Source organism: Musca vetustissima, unplaced genomic scaffold (genome assembly GCF_032173495.1).
Source record: "Musca vetustissima isolate MV318-11 ecotype Yass unplaced genomic scaffold, APGP_CSIRO_Mvet_v1 utg4944, whole genome shotgun sequence".
In the NCBI taxonomy this organism is placed as follows: Eukaryota; Metazoa; Arthropoda; class Insecta; order Diptera; family Muscidae; genus Musca; species Musca vetustissima.
Genome location: NW_026877834.1, coordinates 119,015 through 139,393, shown reverse-complemented (window position 1 = coordinate 139,393; position 20,379 = coordinate 119,015). Strand labels below are relative to the sequence as shown.

Sequence of the window (20,379 nt, the reverse complement as noted above, 5' to 3'; positions counted from 1 at the left end):
AATTAAATTCATTTAAAGGATTTTTTTTGCTATCGATTTGAAATTAATGTCCATCGACTTTAAACTAAGTGAATGGTAGTGAGGACAGAGAATAATTTTCTACATCCAAGCTGTAATTGAATAAGCATTTTTTGGTGATAGTTTAATAGTGAAATGGGTCTTATTTCTGAATTTCATTTATGATAATTCATAGATATGGGTTTCAATTTTTATTGCTTCAAAATATTTTTCGGGGTCCTATTGAGGAATATAATTAATGTACATCGTTCAAGTTATTACACCTTATTTTTAATTTAGACTTGGGTCTAAATACTTCATAATAAGTACAGTTAACACAATAACTTAAGCTCACCAAACATCAACAACGTCGTGTCATTACCTTGAAATTCATGGAAATGATCCGAAATTGTATATAAACATTATATTGGCCGATGAGGGCTATTTCCATCTCGGTGACCATGTCTATAAGCGAAATAGTCACATGTCAGCAAATTTTAATGGACATTTATACCCTCAGCCTTATGGCTAATGAGAGTGTATACACTTTGATACGGCGAAATTGTGCCTCATCGAAATATTGGTCCTTGGGACCAAATCCGTTTCAGAAAATTTGGATTTCATCCAAACTTTGCACATCTTATTATTTCTTCCAAACTTAGTTCAAGTTCGAAGATGAGGAATATCGGTCCACCCCTTCTGGTACCTCCCACACAGGGGCTAGGGCTAGGCCTAAATGCGAGCTATAGTTCCTTATTGAATCTTACTCTAGTTTTTTATCACGACATCCTCCGCAGGTGAAATTATTACAACAGAGTCTTAGAATCAAATCCAAGGCGCGGAATAAATCCGATAACTATTTTAATATAAATTAAAAATGGGGTGATCCCCATTACCCCAAAAAGGGTTCGAATATTAATAATTTTTGGTAGGGAAATTTGTTACCATATATGACTACAAAATACCAAAACAAAGCGAACTCGGTTGAAAAACGCGCTCAGGAACCCCAAAATACCGAAAATTGGGAGATACCCTTGAATGGGGGCCGTCAGAAAAAATTGACTTATATTCATAATTTTTTGTGGAAAGATTTGGTACCTATTAGGAACTCAAAATTCTAATTTACAACCAATTCGGTGGGAAAATGCGATCAAAACCACCAAATTACTGAAAATTGTTGGTACCCTTACGTGGACCGAAATATCCCATCTTAGAACTTGACCTTCACCTATTCAGCACCCCATCTCAATTCCTTCAGAAGATGATTACAACAGACGGACGGACGGTCGTGGCTTGATCGTCTTAAAATTTTACCCTGATCAAGAATATATATATACTTTAGAGGGTCGGAAATGGATATTTCGATGAGTTACAAACGGAATGACAAAATTAATATACTCTCGATACTATGGTGGAGGGTATAAAAAGGGGGTTATATGGGGACTACCCCAATAAGGGGGCGAATATTCATAATTTTTGGTAGGGAGATTTGTTACCATATATTTTTACCAATTATTTAAAAACAGTACGTCGTGCAACATGTTGGTTCAATCGGCATAACTTTGGGTGTTTGGTGCACCATTTATTTAAAAACTAGCGGAAATATATATGGGAGTTATATCCAAATCTGAACTGATTTTTCCACAGTGTGGTGAAGGGTATAATTAAACATAGCATCCTGATAATAGAACTGAAAAATATTAGCCCCATTTTCAACCAAATTGGCTCTAAATTGGTAATATGGTCCACTTCTTCTATATAACTGTAAAAATATCCTGCAGTAAAATTTCCAATGTATATCTATAAATCTATATGAGGAACTTGACCCTTTTAAGTACTTTGAAGGCCCAACCTAATTTTCCAATATGTAATTGTACTTTGGCATATCGATTTTTGATATGACAATTCCGCCCTTTTTGAGGTATTTCAGAAGTTTTAGAAGCTTTTATCAACCAATGCAGCTGTAATTGGCATTTCAAAATCTATACGCCAAACATTTGCAATATGGGTCATTGTTTGACTTATCCTGCTTTTAGGCATTGAAAACCTACATTTTAAACCAAAATTCCTTGTGGTCCTTCAATTTTTACAGATTAGGATTTTTATAGTGATTTCACATATAAGCCTTCCACTTGTAATGCTCCAAATAAATGTACACCAAAGCTAAAATGGGTAGTGCCCAACTTTTTCTTTGCATACACAATATCGAAAGGACATTTTGTTATTAAACAAATTAATTATTTTTGTGGCCTCTTTAGTTAATTTCTAATAACATTGACATTAAATCGCATATCCTTAAAAATATCAATTACCACTTATGACAGATAAGTACAATTTCATAGCTTAAAAATTGTATAAAAAACTGCCATCTCAAAATCCATAATATAATGCAAGCTCCTTACAATGATTACGTTACGCTTGTTGTGTGTCTGTGTCCTTCAATGTGCAAAGTTCTTTTTTTCATTTCATGTGGTTTGACAGCAGCAAAAGTGTTTGCATTTAATCGTGTATTAGCCTCCTATCTTTGTCAATAAATAAAATATCACGTTCACAGCGCTCAGCAGCAACTGGCAATACAAGACAAACAAAAAATAATAACCAACACTTCTTAATTTATTGTTCGTTTTTTGGAACTATGCCCAAATGTGTTTCTCTTTCTCCTTTTTTGCCTACAAATGGCAAAGATTACCATACATTTATTGGATGTTGCAAAATAAATGGTTATATAGGCATAATGGTCTTTTTTCGAATTTTTCACATTGTACGTTATCTTGTTGAAGAATAACAAAAAAACTAAATTCAGGAAATTTGTTACATTACCCAACAGTATAATCGGTATAAAATTTCAAAACTTATTTAGACATCGTTATAAAAATATATAAAAATAATATTTAATTTTTTTAAAAAAATATTTCACAACTGATTTCTAAACGATCCAACCAAACACGTTTCCGTGTTTAACATCATGAAATTAATCACGCAGCTTGGAACACCGACAACTGTTGCAAAACTATGACACAGCTGCAAAAATATTTACATATCAAAATGGCAATATGATTTGCTTAACACATACAGCGACATAAAATTGTAATTATCGTAATTAATTATGCCTGTCAGTGGGTATTACAAAACAGCGTAGCATACATATTTATATAAGAGTTACATATAAACGAACAAAAAACAACAACAAAATAAACGCCACATACATGCAGTTCTCAAATTAATCAACATTAAATACATACATGTGTATGCTTAATGTCATAACACAAATGTATGAGTAATTTTTTAAAGAATTTCGAATATTGCGGGTGTTTCTTTTTCGCATAGTGTTAAAATAAAATGTTAGACTTTATGTCATATCATGTCATAAAAAATTGTAAATGAAAAAGGAAAGAATGAACTTAAAAAATAATTAATTATTAAAAATATAGAAGAAGGAGAAGACTCATGATAAGACCTTGAATATACCGAAAAATACTTGAGAAAAATATAATTGAAATTCTCAACATATCTATAATAATAAGCGATCAATATTGACTACTTTGGGTAGTGGCATCATTTTTGGTAAATATATGTTGGGTACCATTTTCAATTTGATTCAAAAACGTTTCCAATATCCCCTAAATACCGAATATTACTTGGGTCAATATTAATAATTTTGTATTAATCGGATATGTATTATTCAATACAGGATGTTGGCGAATGCTTGAGGCAACGCCAAAAAGGTGGATCTATTTGCAATACCAAACGTCCTAGGAGTACCAGCAATTTCTATGCAAAATTTATCTGAAATATTGCGATCTCTATTGTTATTTCAACAGACGGACAGACAGACAGACAGAGGGTATAACAAGGAAACAACATGCTAGATCGAAAGGTAATAGCGACCCATCGATACCATTATATCACCCCTAGCCTTAAGGTAATAAGGTTGCAGACAGTTTGATTCGAAAAAATTACCTTGCTTCATATCAGATTTCAGTTTCAATGATCATTTCGTCTCCAGTCCCCACGATAATTTAATTTTTATACCCTTCACCACACTGTGGTACAGGGTATTATGTCTTTGTGCATATGTTTGTAACAGGCAAAAGGAAACGAGATAGACCCATGGTTCCTTTTGAGAATATGCATAGAATCACTTTCTGAGTCGATTTACGCATGTCCGTCTGTCCGTCCATGTATTTTAGTGAACAAAGTACAGGTCGCATTTATGATCCAATTTGGATGAAATTTGGCATAGATCACTTATTTGGCCCAAGGACGAACGCTATTGAAATCGGTTCAGATTTAGATATAGCTCCCATATATATTTTCGTCCGATATAGCCACCAAAGTACCTATATATCTTTCGATTTGCAAGAAATTTGGCATAACGTACTGACATAGGTCCAAAATGATGTGTGCTGAGTTTCGTGAAAATCGGTTCAGATTTAGATATAGCTCCCATATATATTTTCTTCCGATTTATTGTAAACGTGGCACCAAAGTACCTATATATCTTTCGATTTGCACGAAATTTGGCATAGCGTACTGAATTAGGTATAAAATGATGTTTGTTAAGTTTCCTGAGAATCGGTTCAGATTTAGATATAGCTCCCATATATATTTTCGTCCGATTTAATGTTAATGGTGCACCAAAGTCCCTATATATTTTCCAATTTTCACGAAATTTTGCACAGCATAATGATTTAGGTCTAGAATGATGTGTGTTAAGTTTCCTGAAAATCGGTTCAGATTTAGATATAGCTCCCATATATATCTTCGTCCGATTTAATGTAAATGGTGCACCAAAGTCTCTATATATCTTTCGATTTGCACGAAAGTTGGCACAGCGTATTGAATTAGGTATAGAATGATGTGTGTTAATCTTCCTGAAAATCGGTCAGATTTAGATATAACTCCCATATATATTTTCGTCCGATTTAAGTTAAATGGTCTACCAAAGTCCCTATATATCTTTCGATTTGCACGAAATTTGGCACAGCGCAATGAATTAGGTCTAGAATGATGTGTGTTAAGTTTCCTGAAAATCGGTTCAGATTTAGATATAGCTCCCATATATATTTTCGTCCGATTTAATGTAAATGGTGCACCCAAGTCCCTATATCGTTGAAATCGGTTCAGATTTAGATATAGCTTCTATTTAGTATAGGTTGCAGAATGACATATTTATGGATCCAATTGCATTTTACTGGTCCTTTAAGAATGTGACGTCTGTTAAGATTCATCTGTTGAATATGCCCAAAGTGGTGAAGGGTATCAAATAGTCGGCCCCGTCCGACTTTACTACTTTCCTTACTGGTTTAAAATGTATAATTTGTTTTTGGATGGGGTAAAATATATGTATACAAAAAAATTGAGGATAGATAAATTTTTTAAAATATAACCCCAATGTTCTTTTTGAATTTCATAGGATAGCTCTTCTCAAAAAAAAAAAAAATCAGATTCATACTTTGTCTTTATGTCCCATTTCATGCATTTTTATACCCTACACAACTATGTTGTCAGGGTATTATAGCTTTGTGCAGCCCCAAAAGTTTGTGACGCCGCGAAATATTGGTCCTAGACCCACCTTTAAGTATACCGATCGTCATATCTCGACTAGCTGAGTCGATCTAGTCATACGTGTCCTGCCGTTCGTCCGTCCGTCTGTCCATTATAATTTGTAAACACGATACAGGCCAAAGTTATGGACCAACCTTCACGAAATTTTGTAAGTAGGATGGGTTCTGGCAAATGAAGACCCCTATTGTTTTTGGAAAAGATCGGTTCATATTTAGGGGATGAAATGGACCAAAAACGTTATTTTTGTCGATTTTTCTGGTCGCTCCAGAGGCCACAAATTTGGCCCAAACACCGCGAATTTTTGCATGGAGAAGGGGATCGAGCCAAAGAATAAGCATGAATGTTTTGATAAATATTTGTCAATATTTAGCGGGTCAAATGGACCCTGACTTTTGTGTGGAAAATGACAAAATGTGTATTCTATGGCGTATATATTTCCTCCAGAACATAGACCCGAGAAGTTGATAGTATATCCAAGAGGAGTGGTTTACCTTTAAATTGATACCAACTGTATTGTCGTGTGTACTCGGATGTGGCAGTTACACTCAAATATTTACAGGTACTTATGTATTCAGAAATTATTTAGTAAACCATTACCACAGTAGAGGGCGGAAATACAGCGCTGATCGCTTAGAAATTTTCCAAGAGATTTCAGTTATGTTCAAGGACAACACCTATAATTTTCTATGATGATCAGATTAACATTTTGGGATGAAATGGACCGAGAACATAATTTTTTTTGTGTGTTTTCGACTCGAATATAATCCGAATATCACAATCAGGCAAGAGGATGCAAATATCAGGAAAAAATTCACAGGCTAGCATGAAACATCCGCAGAAAGTTAGGGTTGGGTATATGTATAGTCGGCCCCGTCCGACTATACTTCTCCTCTCACTGGTTATATAACGCTGAGATTAGAAAATTGACTCGAACATGGACGTATATTGAAAATGTAATATGAAGAAGTATATATGTGAACTATACTAAACGGATTTTAATAATTTTTAGAAAGTACTCAATCAGGACCAAACCTATAAAATCATATCCAATTCGGAAACATGATTCTACCACTATATGAAAGCTACATTTAAAAATGGACCAATATAGATATCAAATATGAGCGTGAATACAAAATGGCAATGTTGAAAATAAGGCCAAGTTTTGATTGTAAATATGTCATGTATTTTGCACAATTTGGCGTTGCGTACTGAATTGAGTCTAGAATGATGTGTGTAAAATTTCTTGAAAATTAGTTCAGATTTAGACATTGCTCCAAAAACCCTGAAAATTATTCGATTTGCACGAAATTTCACATAGCGTACTAAATTGAGTTTAGAATAATGTGTTTAAATGTTCTTGAAAATCGGTTTAGATTTAGATATAGCTCCCATGTATATTTTCGCCCGATTTTAGGTAAATGGTGCACCAAAGTCCCTGAAAATCATTCGATTAGCACGAATTTTGGCATAGCGTACTGAATTCAGTCTAGAATGACGTGTGCTATGTTCTGTAAAAATCGTTTCAGATTTAGGTATAGCTCCATATATAGTTTCGCCAAATTCCCTATAGATCTTCCAAAGTCCATATATATCTTCCGATTTGTGTGCAAATTTTCTTGAAAAACGGTTCAGATTTATATACAACTCCCATATATATTTTAGTCCGAGTTAAGGTAAATAGTGTACCCAAGTACCTATTTATCCTTCGATTTGCACGAATTTCGGCATAACGTACTGAATTGAGTCTAGAATAATGTGTGGTTAGTTTCGCCAAAATCGGTCCAGATTTAGTTATATACATTTTTGTCCGATTTTATGTAAATGGTGCACGGAAGGATATATAGGGACATATCCTTCGATTTGAACGATATTTGTCAGAACGTACTAGGTTAAGTCTAGAACGATGTGTGGTAAGTTTCGGAAATATCGGTTCAGATTTCGATATAGCTCCCACATATACATATATATTCGTCTGATTTTAATTAAATGGTGCTCAAACTCCTAATATTTGTCCGATTAACACCACATTTTGCAGAACTTATAACATTGAGACTTGAATGACGCTATTTCTTTTTTTTTAATTGGTGCAGGTGCATTGAGATTGAGATTAAAATTTTAACAGAGCGGCGTACCGAATAGCGTTTATCAATTTTGCTATAAATCGTTTTCCATAAATTGATCCCATGGTACGCAGACGATTCTAAATCTTCCCGAATGAAATTAAATCTAGCATAGGTTGTGGAAAGACATGAGTATGTTCTTTCGAATGAACACTGACATGAAATTATTAGGATACATATGAACAATATACCCAAAGTGGTGAAGGGTATAATACAGTTGTGGTCCAACTTGCTCCTTTACTCCGTGAGAATCCAAAATACTAAATACCAATTCAGTTGATAAATATACAAAAATACTGAATTTTGGTAGGTAACATTTTAAATACAGAAATTACTATAAGTAATCACTATGAATTGGCCAAATTTTTAATGGGCGCTTCTAAATCGACATAATATTTTATTTTGAATATTAAAAACGATTTTTTAAGCGAGGACTCAAATTTTAGTCGCCACGGTTGGAAAAAAGAATGGGATCCTTAAGAATATTAAAATACAAACAATACCTAATAATATTTAATAGAAGGTCAGCCATCGTATCCACTACACTTATAAAAGTAAGTATCCACTACATTTATAAAATCGAAAATTGAGCGAATTGCTAAATTATAAAGGAAATTGGTTTACTTGGATTAGGTACAGGTATAAATTAAGATTTTAAATGTCAGTTGCCTCGATTGGGAAGAATATGTACGTCCTACAAATATCAAGGAGGTTTTATTTTCATTTTTGAAGATTCGATTTCAAAATGCGGCCTGGAAGAGGAGTTTTTTGCGAGTGGTGCTTCCTCTAATCAATTCTGCAGAATATTAAATGTTATCCGTATATGGAACGCATTTCAGAACAATAATCTATTTTATCCAAACCAAAAATTGAAACAAAAACGTTATATTAAGTGGAAAATGTTATTGAAATATCATTCCGTCTTGCAATTTTTCTCTCTGAATATCTCATATTAAAATTCTCAATTTTTTCATTTGCAATTAAAATATGTGCGTGTATTTGTAAACACTTTGATTGACTAAGATACAAATAAAATAAAACAAAACAAAAAAACACTTTATGCAAATTGAACAACTATGGCTTTAATTGTTTTATGTGGTAGTAATTAATTTATAAAGTATTTAGTACACATTAAGACCAAGAACAAAAAATGCAAATTTTTCATTGGTTGTTTTTCGCTGTTATAACTTTTTTATTTGGTTAATGGTATGATTTTTTTTTTGTTTTTAATGATTTCTTGTTTTCAAACAAATTGATACGCCATTATAAAAATGTAAACCAACAAATGACCACCAACAACAACAAAAACAAGAACAACAATTACAATAACACACAAAACGACAATGTGCTCATTATTTAACCATTAACTGTGTGCTCAGCAATAAAATAGAAAAATAATATAAACCAATATACATATAGTTTAGAAAGCTTTGACACTGCTTTAAATGTTTCAAAAATTAGATTTCAATTTTTTTCTGTTTGTTTTCAAGGCATTTTCAATCATCCAAAAAAAATGAAATTGAATTATCTACTTCCTCTGCTGTGTAATAGGATCAACTATCAGCCAACTATAGCATTAGATTTTTTTTAATTTTTTTCTTTCTGGCTTTAAGCAAAACCCATTTAGTCTAACTTATCCTTTGCTATTTCTCTCTAGCTCTATATGTAGTGTAATTATTTTTTTCATATAACTTTCACATATATATGCATATATTTTTCTTTGTCCTGTGTGAATATGAAGACAAATCAAAACCAATAACAACAACAACAAACATTATTTAATGTTATTACAATTAATGGCATATTAAACCTGTGTATCCTGATTTTGATGCCTTGAAAAGTCATCAACAAAGTCAAGTACGATGCTAGTGGTGGATGTCCTCCTTCGTCTTTTGGCTAATGGCAAAAGAACTTATTTTCTTCTTCTTCTTTCATTTAAAATAATAAATAATATATATTTGTTTTGTTTTGTTTTTTTATTTTCCTGCTGATAATTTATGATTAGTTTTCTATTTTATGTTTTTATTTTGTTTCCCTATGTTGTGGTGGCAAGCAAACAAACAAAAAATTAATTTAATCTCTTCCTTTCCTCTTCCATTCTATTTTCTACTTTTTTTATTTCTTTCCCCCCTCGCAAAAAATAACCATTTGATTTATGATCTCAAATCAAATATTTCTACGCGAAAAAAATGTTACTTAACTTTTTTCTTTTGTTTTTTTGCTCTACTTTTTTGGAACATCAACATATAAAAAAAAATATCCTTTAAAAATCTTTTTTATATCCTTTCCCCCGCAAATTTAATAATCAAAACAAATAACCAAAAAACTTCCCCCCAACTAATGTCGATGTTTTGATACTGTCATTACTCAAATGCTTTGCAGAATTCAGTAAGTAAAAAAAACTAAATAAATAAATAAAAAATAAACCCCAAAAAAATAGTAGTAGTGTATATGTAATAATAAATATAAGGAAACCATACGAAACAAATAAATAGCAATAAATATTCTTGCATAACATAACAGCAACAAAAATTAGATAACAAAAAAAAAACAATACTTATGATTAGCATTTAAAATAACATCGTATCGTATATACATATACTTTAGCAGTGCGAGTACATTTACATGACCCAACCAAACCGTACAGCATACAGAAAACCTACAATGGAACACAAACAACTACACTGACAGTTTTAACTAATACTCAGACACAAGCAAATTTATTTGTCGCTTACGATTTGTGTATCAAAAAAAAAACATTTCCCCTCTACCTTTTTTTCTGTCCTTTCTAAGGTAATTCCGTGTGTTTATTTTTTATTTTTATTAATGTCTAATGAAAATAACATTTTAATTTGTATTTTGTTCTTTTTTTTTGTGATAAAAGAATCATTCAAATTATGATAACATTGAAACATTTCAGTTACATATGTACACACACACACACAAATTGTTTTAATGTATCCTTAATAGTGGATTTTTTAGATGCTCCACACAGGCAATAGCAAATATACACAATGGTATAATCTCTTTATTACAGGGTGTGCCGAAATTAAAGAAATTACAAAATGTTTTTATGGTGTCATAATAACATCGAAGTCAATAGTACAGACTTAAAAGAAACCAATGAGAAAACAACCGATCCGACCCTACACAACTTTTGGTATATAAAGGACGATTTTTTAGGTACTGTCTTTAGGCAACATTGGTTTAAGGCGGCATATTCCGTGTTTTTTCACTAACAAACGTCTTCATCTTTGTATTCTGCGTAACGACGAGGAATATTAAATATCGAGAGGTAACCTATATATCCCATTTTAAATAACAAAGCAGTAAGGAAAGTAGTAAAGTCAGACGGGGCCGACTATATGACACCCTTCACCACTTTGGGTATATTCAACAGATGAATCCTAACAGACGTTGAAGGACCATAAACACGAAAATGGATCCATAAACATATTATTCTGCAAACTATACTACATTTTTCATTTGGTCAGATATAGAGTTGCTATATATATATATATATATATTCAGGAAACTGAACACACATCATTCTAGACCTAATTCATTAGGCTATGCCAAATTTCGTGCAAATCGAAAGATATATAGGGACTTTGGTACGCCATTTACATTAAATCGGACGAAAATCTATATGGGAGCTATATCTAAATCTGAACCGTTTTTTCCCAATTTTAATAGGGTTCGTCCTTGGGCCAAATAAGTGACTTCTGCCAAAATTTCATCCAAATCGGATTATAAATGCGACCTGTACTTTGTTTACAATTTAACATCTACAGACGGACAGACGGACGGACATGCATAAATCGACTCAGAAAGTGATTTAATGCATATTCTCAAAAGGAACCATGTGTCTATCTCGTTTCCTTTTGCCTGTTACAAACATATGCACAAAGACATAATACCCTGTACCACAGTGTAGTGAAGGGTATAAAAATACTGTGAGTAATCACAATCTAGGTGCCAAATTGTGGAAGGACATTCCTAAGTCGATATTAATATTTTACCCTTAATCGCTAAATGTCATTTAATCAAATTTTTGTCGCCACGATTGTAAAAACCGGCGAGGGTACCATTAATCGCTGTATGTCATTTAAGGGGACCCCCCCCCCATTCTCGGTGTCAAAAAATTTTTTGATTTAATTCGAATCTACTCTAATTCTAGAATGTTCCTACAAAATTTTAAGTGAAAATCTCAAGAACTCTTGAAGATATAGCCGATTTATTGTGTCAGCATCAAGTGACGGCTAAAGGGCTTCTCAACCTTTAAACGCGTTTTTCTCAAAACGAATTGCGGGCACGATAACTCAAAAACTAGTAATCCAATCGGTTTCAAATTTTGACACGTTTCTCTGGGAGTGTGTAGCTCTCGTATGAACTAGGATAAAGCCAATCGGTGAAGATCTTCCTTATTTTTTAACTTAGTTTGTGGTAAAAAATAAGCGATTTTCTATAAAAAAATTTTCAAAGTTCCGCCATTTTGTTAATTGTTGTGCGAAGTCAATAATCCTAGTTCATACGAGAGCCAGACATGTCCTCTTTCTAACACAGTTGGAATTTTCGGATTCCGATGTTCCAGTGAGGAGTTATCAGGCCCGCCATCGAAAATATGGACTTTTCTTTGAACCCAAAAAACAACAACAAAACAACAACAACAACTTTTGGTAAATTATTTTTCTTCTTCTTTAAATCTTCAAATATATATGTGCCAAGTTACAAAGCTTAACAAGCATTGGTATTCATTTACCAGCCCATTTAAAATCTTAAAAATAAAAAAAATGGAGAATGGGGGGGGGTTCCCTTAAGGGGATCCCCATTCTCGGGGTCAAAAAATTTCTTGATATAATTCGAATGTACACTAATTAATGAATGTCCTACAAAATTTCAAGTGAAAATCTCAAGAACTCTTAAAGATATAGCCGATTTATTGTGTCAGCATCAAGTTACGGCTGAAGGGCTTCTCAAACTTTAAACGCGCTTTTCTCTAAACATTTTTTTGCGAATGGCACGATAACTCAAAAACAAATAACCCAATCGATTTCGATTTCGATTTCCGACTATATTATACCCTTCACCACTTTAGGTACATACACGAGATGATCATATGTACAATAACCATTAGATAGAATATACATAGCTTCCTTGAAGGACCATTGAAATTGAATCGGACGAAATTATCTGAGTGAATATTTGAACTAAATCAAAACTACCCATACACATTGCCATCTGAACTTTATGAAAAACTGAATGTCAATCATCGAGCAAAATATGTATATATATATATAAATGGACGTATTTGAGCAACCGTGTGGCGTTTGGTATGCTGCAACACATTGTGCTATCCAAATTTTTATATATGGAAGCTTTATTTAAATCTGAACCGATTTAAAAATTATCAAAAATCATTCTAGACTAAATTCCATACCCGTTGCTAAAATTCGTGAATATAGAACAAACATAGATTCCTCGATGCGCCATGTACATGAAATCGGACGAATATATATATATGGGAGCTATATTTAAATCTGAACCTATTTCAACAAAACTTCACGGATGTCAACCTATAGTATCTTCAATACGGTATACACAATTTTATCTCAATCGGAAAACATTGGCTATTTGGTGCTCTATTTACATAAAATCGGACGAACCTCTTTATGGGAGCTATATCTAAATATGAACCGATGTCATCAAAACTGCGCAGAAATAAATCGTGACAATAATATGCCTCAATCTGTATTATGATCCATAATTTTCCAAAGGGAGTTTGGTGCACCATTTAATAAAAAAAAGTTTCCTGAAATCGGTTCAAGTTTTGATATAGCTCTCATATATATTTTCGGCCGATATAAGGTAAATGATGCACGAAAGTCCCAATATACCTCTCGATTTGCACGAAATTTGATACAGCATATTGAATTGAGTCTAGATTGATGTGTGCTAAGTTTCGTAAAAATATGTTCAGATTTAGATATAGCTCCCATATATATTTTCGTCCGATTTAGTGTAAATAGTGCACCAAAGACCCTATATATATCATTCGATTTGCACGAAATTTTGCACATCGTACTGAATTAAGAGTAGAATGATGTGTGTTAAGTTTCGTGAAAATCGGTTCAGATTTAGATATAGTCCCCATATATATTTCCGTCCGATGGTGCACCAAAGACTCTATATATATTCTTCGATTTGGCATAGCGTACTGAATTGAGTCCAGAATGATGTGTGCTATGTTTCGTGAAAAATTATTCAGATTTAGATATGCCCCTATATATAGTTCGTCCGATTTAATGTAAATGGTGCACAAAAGTCCGAACATATTTTTCGATTTGCACGAAATTTAACATAGCGTACAGAATTGAGTCTAGAATGATGTGTGCTAAGTTTCATGAAAATACGTTCAAATTTAGATGTAGCTCCCATATATATTTTCTTCCGATTTTACATAAATAGTGCACCAAACTCCTAATGTTTCTCCGATTAAGACGAAATTTTGCACAACGTATCAAATTTAACCTTGAATGACGTTATTGGGTTTTGTTGAAATTGGTGCAGATCCAGCCATAGCTTCCATATGTATTTCGAACGGGTGTCTGATTGAGATTAAATCCGCGATTTTGTAAATGTTTGTACAAAGTTTCCCATTTTCCAGTGAGTACTTTCCTTTAATCACAAAAACAAGTATTTTTCTTCTCTTGTAAATCTTCTAACATGTGCAAAGTTGCAAAACTTCACAAACATTAGAATTCCTTTACCAGCCTTTGAAAAATCACGAAAATTTAAAATCAAGAATTGGGGATGAGTTTCCTTTAATATTTTAATATTTATATTGATATTTTAATATTGACCTATATTAATATTTACTTAAGATAAATTTTATGGCCAATACAAATACCATAATCCTGGATTTTCTAGTAAAATTTAAAATATCCATTTACTTATTAACAACAGTTGCCTTTTGAATTTCTTGAAAATTGTCTATACCATATTATATTTAATACATTTCAATAGAATTCAATTATATGAAATGTCAATTCTTGTTTAAAATCTATAGATTTCAATTAAATAATATTGAGATTTCTTAATGTTATTATGCAATTTGAAACTATTCTCTCTCTCTCGTCTTCTTCTCACCTAAAGGTCTCTTCCCCGCCTTTCACTCTTCCCAAATTGTGTAGTTCTTTTGTGAATTCAAATTTCTAAAGCATTTATTGCTATTATCAAACGAATAAAAATCGTTGGGTAATTTTAAAGTAATTAATGTGTCTGCAGGTCATAAATATATATTGTGCTACAAACCAAAAAAATATATATAAATATCATTTTTGTTATCTGTAGAAAAGTTATGGTTTTTATTTGTTGCTAATGGCTGTTTGTTAAGGTAAATAAATGAGAAAGAACACATTTAGGAATCTCTTGTTGACACAGCACTGGAGGTGAATGCCAAACTAACGAATAAATAAATTTAGTTATAGTTTGGTGGAGAAATAAAACAAAAGAATCAGCATGCTTGACTTCTTATTAATTTGGACTCTTTAAAACGTTCTTCTTTACATTAAACTTACAACAGCTAATTACTTTCAGTAATAGTTCTAAAAAAGTATTCCAAACACATTTTCTAAAATCTCAAAGCATTTAAGTTTTTGTTTAAGCAATTTAGCACAGAGAAAAAACCTTTTTTTATAAAAACTTTTCCCCCAGATGACATCTATTAACTAAATTTTCTGTAGGAAATTTTATTTCGGTCCCTTGCCTTACCACACATAAACCAATTCCAATTTGAAAATGTACATTTCGGTTTGTTGACAACCAATTTTTTTTTTTTTTTTTTTGACATAACATCATCCGTACATTTTTATACCCTTCACCACACTGTGGTACAGGGTATTATGTCTTTGTGCATATGTTTGTAACAGGCAAAAGGAATCGAGATAGACCCATAGTTACTTTTGAGAATATGCATAGAATCACTTTCTGAGTCGATTTACGCATGTCCGTCTGTCCGTCCGTCCGTCTGTCCGTCCGTCTGTCCATCCGTCCATGTATTTTTGTGAACAAAGTACAGGTCGCATTTATGATCCGATTTGGATGAAATTTGGCACAGTTCACTTATTTGGCCCAGGGACGAACTCTATTGAAATTGAGAAAAATCGGTTCAGATTTAGATATAGCTCCCATATATATTTTCGTCCGATTTAAGGTAAATGGTGCACCAAAGTCCCTATATATCGTTCGATTTGCACGAAATTTGGCACAGCGCAATGAATTAAGACTAGAATAATGTCTGCCAAGTTTCGTAAAAATCGGTCCAGATTTAGATATAGCTCCCATATATAGTTTCGTCCGATTTTATGTAAATGGTGCACCAAAGTCCCTATATATCGTTCAATTTGCACGAAATTTGGCACAGCGTAATGAATTAAGCCTAGAATGATGTCTGCCAAGTTTCCTGAAAATCGGTCCAGATTTAGATATAGCTCCCATATATATTTTCGTCCGATTTTATGTAAATGGTGCACCAAAGTCCCTATATATCTTTCGATTTGCAAGAAATTTGGCAAAACGTACTTAATTGAGCTTAGAGTGATGTCTGCCAAGTTTCGTGAAAATCGGTCCAGATTTAGATATAGCTCCCATATATAGTTTCGTCCGATTTTATGTAAGTGATGCACCAAAGTCCCTATATATATTTCGATTTGCACGAAATTTGGCATAACGTGCTTAATAGAGCCTAGAGTGCTTTATGCCAAGTTTCCTGGAATGATGTGTGCTGAGTTTCGTGAAAATCGGTTCAGATTAAGATATATATATATATATATATATCCGTCAGATTTAATGTAAATAATGTACCAAAGTTCTAATATTGCATAGATCGATTGATTTTAAGTAATTGACACACCAAGGAACCAATATATGATTGAAAGAACAAAACGTACTGAAATTAGTATAACCCAACCTGTGAAAAGTTTCGTTGAAATCGGTTCAAATTTGGATATAGATTCCACATATATTTTCATCTAAGGCAATTGGTGCTTTTAAGACCCAATATATATTTGCACGAAATTTGGCATAGCGTGCTGAATTGCGTCTATAATAATGTGTGCCATGTTTCATGAAAATCGGTTCAGATGTATATAAAGCTCCCATATATATATATATATATATATATAGTCGCCCGATTTTAGGTAAATGGTGCACCAAAGTCTTTGAAAATCATTCCATTTGCACGAAATTTGTCATAGCGTACTGAATTAAGTTTAGAATGACGTGAGCTAAATTTCGTGAAAATCGGTTCAGATTTAAATGTAGCTCCCATATATATTTTCGTCCGGTTTTATGTAATTGGTGCATCGATAGGATACATCTTAGGATACATCTGTTGAATATACCCAAAGTGGTGAAGGGTATCATATAGTCGGCCCAGTCCGACTTTACTACTTTCCTTACTGGTTATTATGAATGTTTGTATGTGTATGTGATCGTTCTAATTCAACATTACTACGAAACTTTAATAGAGAAAGAAGGGAAATTTGAAATGTCGTCCTTGTTTACAACATTATTTGTTCTAGCTTAGGTGACTTTTCTCTCGATGGTGTAGCTTGTAACACTATACCAAAGAATTTTAATTTGATAACTAGTTTCTGTACTGATCCCTTTGGAAAATTATCCGTAAGCCATGTGAAAATTTACCTTTACCACAAGTGCTCGTTATGCTACGTGTATACACACATAGCAAACATATGGGCATTTTCATTCGAAATTATTTTTCTGCTGAAATAATTTCGTACATCCTTATGTAATACAATGATGCTGATATTGTATATATGTATGTGTCATAATTATATAAAATAAATATTTAAAGCCCCATATATGTAATGTAATAAAATATTCACATTCACAAGAGTAGTTATACTCATGTGTTCTTGGGTGAAGATAAAATGTTATTGTTCTGAAGTTGTTAATTTTATACGAATGAATTATTTAACAAACTTTAAAGAGTTTGGGGTGTTCACAATAAGGGGTATAATAAAGATTACATAATGATAATGAACTCCTTCTTGCTCACATTTTCCAAGAAAATGTTACATAATTTTAGAAAAGTTGATAATGACACAGTTTGTGCGTTTCGGCGATAAACACAGAAAATATGAGCTGGAAATTAAGCAGGCGGTCTTCCAAAAATATATTTTAAAACATCAAAATATGTGGCGAGCAATTTAAAATATTTTTTTATGTCATTAAAAATATTTAAAACAAATCTAAACCTACGCCTCCATTGTATAATAACAATAAATTAAAAAAAAACCGCCGGGGTCCTTTAGAAATTTTTCAAAACAAAAAAAACAATAAGGACAGTTCAAAAGTCGTCACGGGGCCGACTAAATGATACCCTTCACCACTTTGGATACATACAAGAGATACTCATATGTACAATATCCTTTAGATAGAATAGACATTTAATTTTTAAAGGACCATTGGAATGGAATCGGGTGAGACTATATATAGATATTTGAAGCACATACCATTCTGAAATCTATGATAGATTACATGCCAATCGTATTCTTTTGTGTACAATTTGTATGAAACCGAGCAAAATAATATATGAGGAACTATATGTACATCTGGACTTAATTGGGCAACCGTGGCATATACCATTGAGTATGCTGCAACACAGTGTCATGTCCACAATTATATCTCATGTATATCGAACATACGTATACTCATCGGTGCACCATTTACATAAAATCGGAGGAAATATATAATATATCTAAATCTGATCCGATTTAAACAAAACTTCGCATACGTCTATATGTACCTAAATCCGTACATAGCGCAATGTTTCATCTCAATGGTACAAATATTGGGAGTTTTATGCACCATTACCACAAACATTGCGAGTTTGGCGCTCCATTTACCTAAAATTTAAATCTATATCTGAACCGATTTCAGCAAAACTTCGCATACATCAATCTGAATCCAATTCAGTACTCTGTGTAAAACTTTGTCTCGATCGGACCGATATTGGTAGTATGGTGATCCATTTACATAAAATCGGACAAAACTATATATGAGAGCTATATCTTAATCTAAACCGATTTTAACAAAACTTCGCATACATCAATCTGGATCCAATTCAGTACTATGTGCAAAATTTTATATCAATCGGACAAATATTGGCAACTGTGGCATATAACAGCTGGTATGCTGCAGCACAGTGTCATGTCCACAATTTTATCTCGTGTATATCGAACATACGTAGGCTCATCGGTGCGCCATTTACATAAAATTGGACGAAACTATATATAGGAACTATATCTAAATCTAAAACGATTTAAACAAAACATGGCAGATATCAATCAAGACCTAATTCAGTACTCTGTGCAAAATTTTGTCTCAATCGGACAAATATTGGGCGTTTGGTACACCATTTACCCTAAATCGGCAGAAAATATATATGGGAGCTATATCTGAATCTGAACCGATTTTCTAATTTCAATAGGGTTCGTCCTTGGGTCAAATAAGTGACATGCGCCAAATTTCATTGAAATCGGATCATAAATGCGACATGGACGGAAGGACGGACATGCGTAAATCGACTCAGAAAGTGATTCTATGCATATTCTCAAAAGGAACCATGTGTCTATCTCGAATCCTTTCCCCTTCTACAAACATATGAACAAAGACATAATACCCTTTATCACAGTGTGGTGAAGGGTATAAAAATCCACGCCTATAGGGGACAATGAAAATTACTTTTAAAAAATCCTCGCCCATAGAGACCAAAATAAAATTACTTTAAAGAAATCACGAATATAGAAGACTATGGAATGTTAATTTTAAAAAATCCACGCCTATAGAGGACTATGGGAAATTACTTTTAAAAAATCCACGCTCATAGCGAACAAACGAAAATTAATTTTTAAATATCCGCGCCTATAGAGGGCTATTGAAAAATACGGAAAATTATATTTGAAAATCCACGCCTATAGAGGGCTATTGAAAAATACGGAAAATTATATTTGAAAAATCCACACCTATAGAAGGCTACTGAAAAATACGGAAAATTCTTTTTGAAAAATCCACGCCTATAGAAGTCTACTGAAAAATACGGAAAATTATATTTGAAAAATCTACACCTATAGAAGGCTACTGAAAAATACGGAAAATTCTTTTTGAAAAATCCACGCCTATAGAAGGCTACTGAAAAATACGGAAAATCCACACCTATAGAAGGCTATTGAAAAATACGGAAAATTATATTTGAAAAATCCACGCATATGGAAGATTATGGAAAATTACTTTAAAAAATTCACACCCATAGAAAGTTATGGACAATATTTTTAACCGATCCACACTTATAAAAGACTATGGAAAATTACTTTTAAAAAATCCACGCTATAGAAGACTATGGAAACTTATTTTAAAAGAATGCACGCATAACAATGGGAAAATTACTTTTAAAACCCCATTCCTATAGAGGAATAGAGAATTTTTTAATGTTTTTTTTCAGAATCCACGCCATTAGAGGGCTATGAAAAATGATATTAAAAAATCTACTACTTTAGAGAGCTACTGAAAATGTTTTTTTTTTTTCAAAACTCATTCATACCATTTTTAGCTTTCGAGAAACCGCAAATGGGAGAGTATCGTTAATTTATTATTTCGATCTATATGATGA

General features: G+C 32.7%; 1 protein-coding gene across 2 annotated transcripts in view; it reads left to right on the top strand.

The window, feature by feature from the left end:
• The window catches only part of LOC133322509 (small conductance calcium-activated potassium channel protein), a 182,557-nt gene that overhangs the window by 49,535 nt on the left and 112,643 nt on the right, over window positions 1-20,379 (top strand). The window lies entirely within an intron of this gene.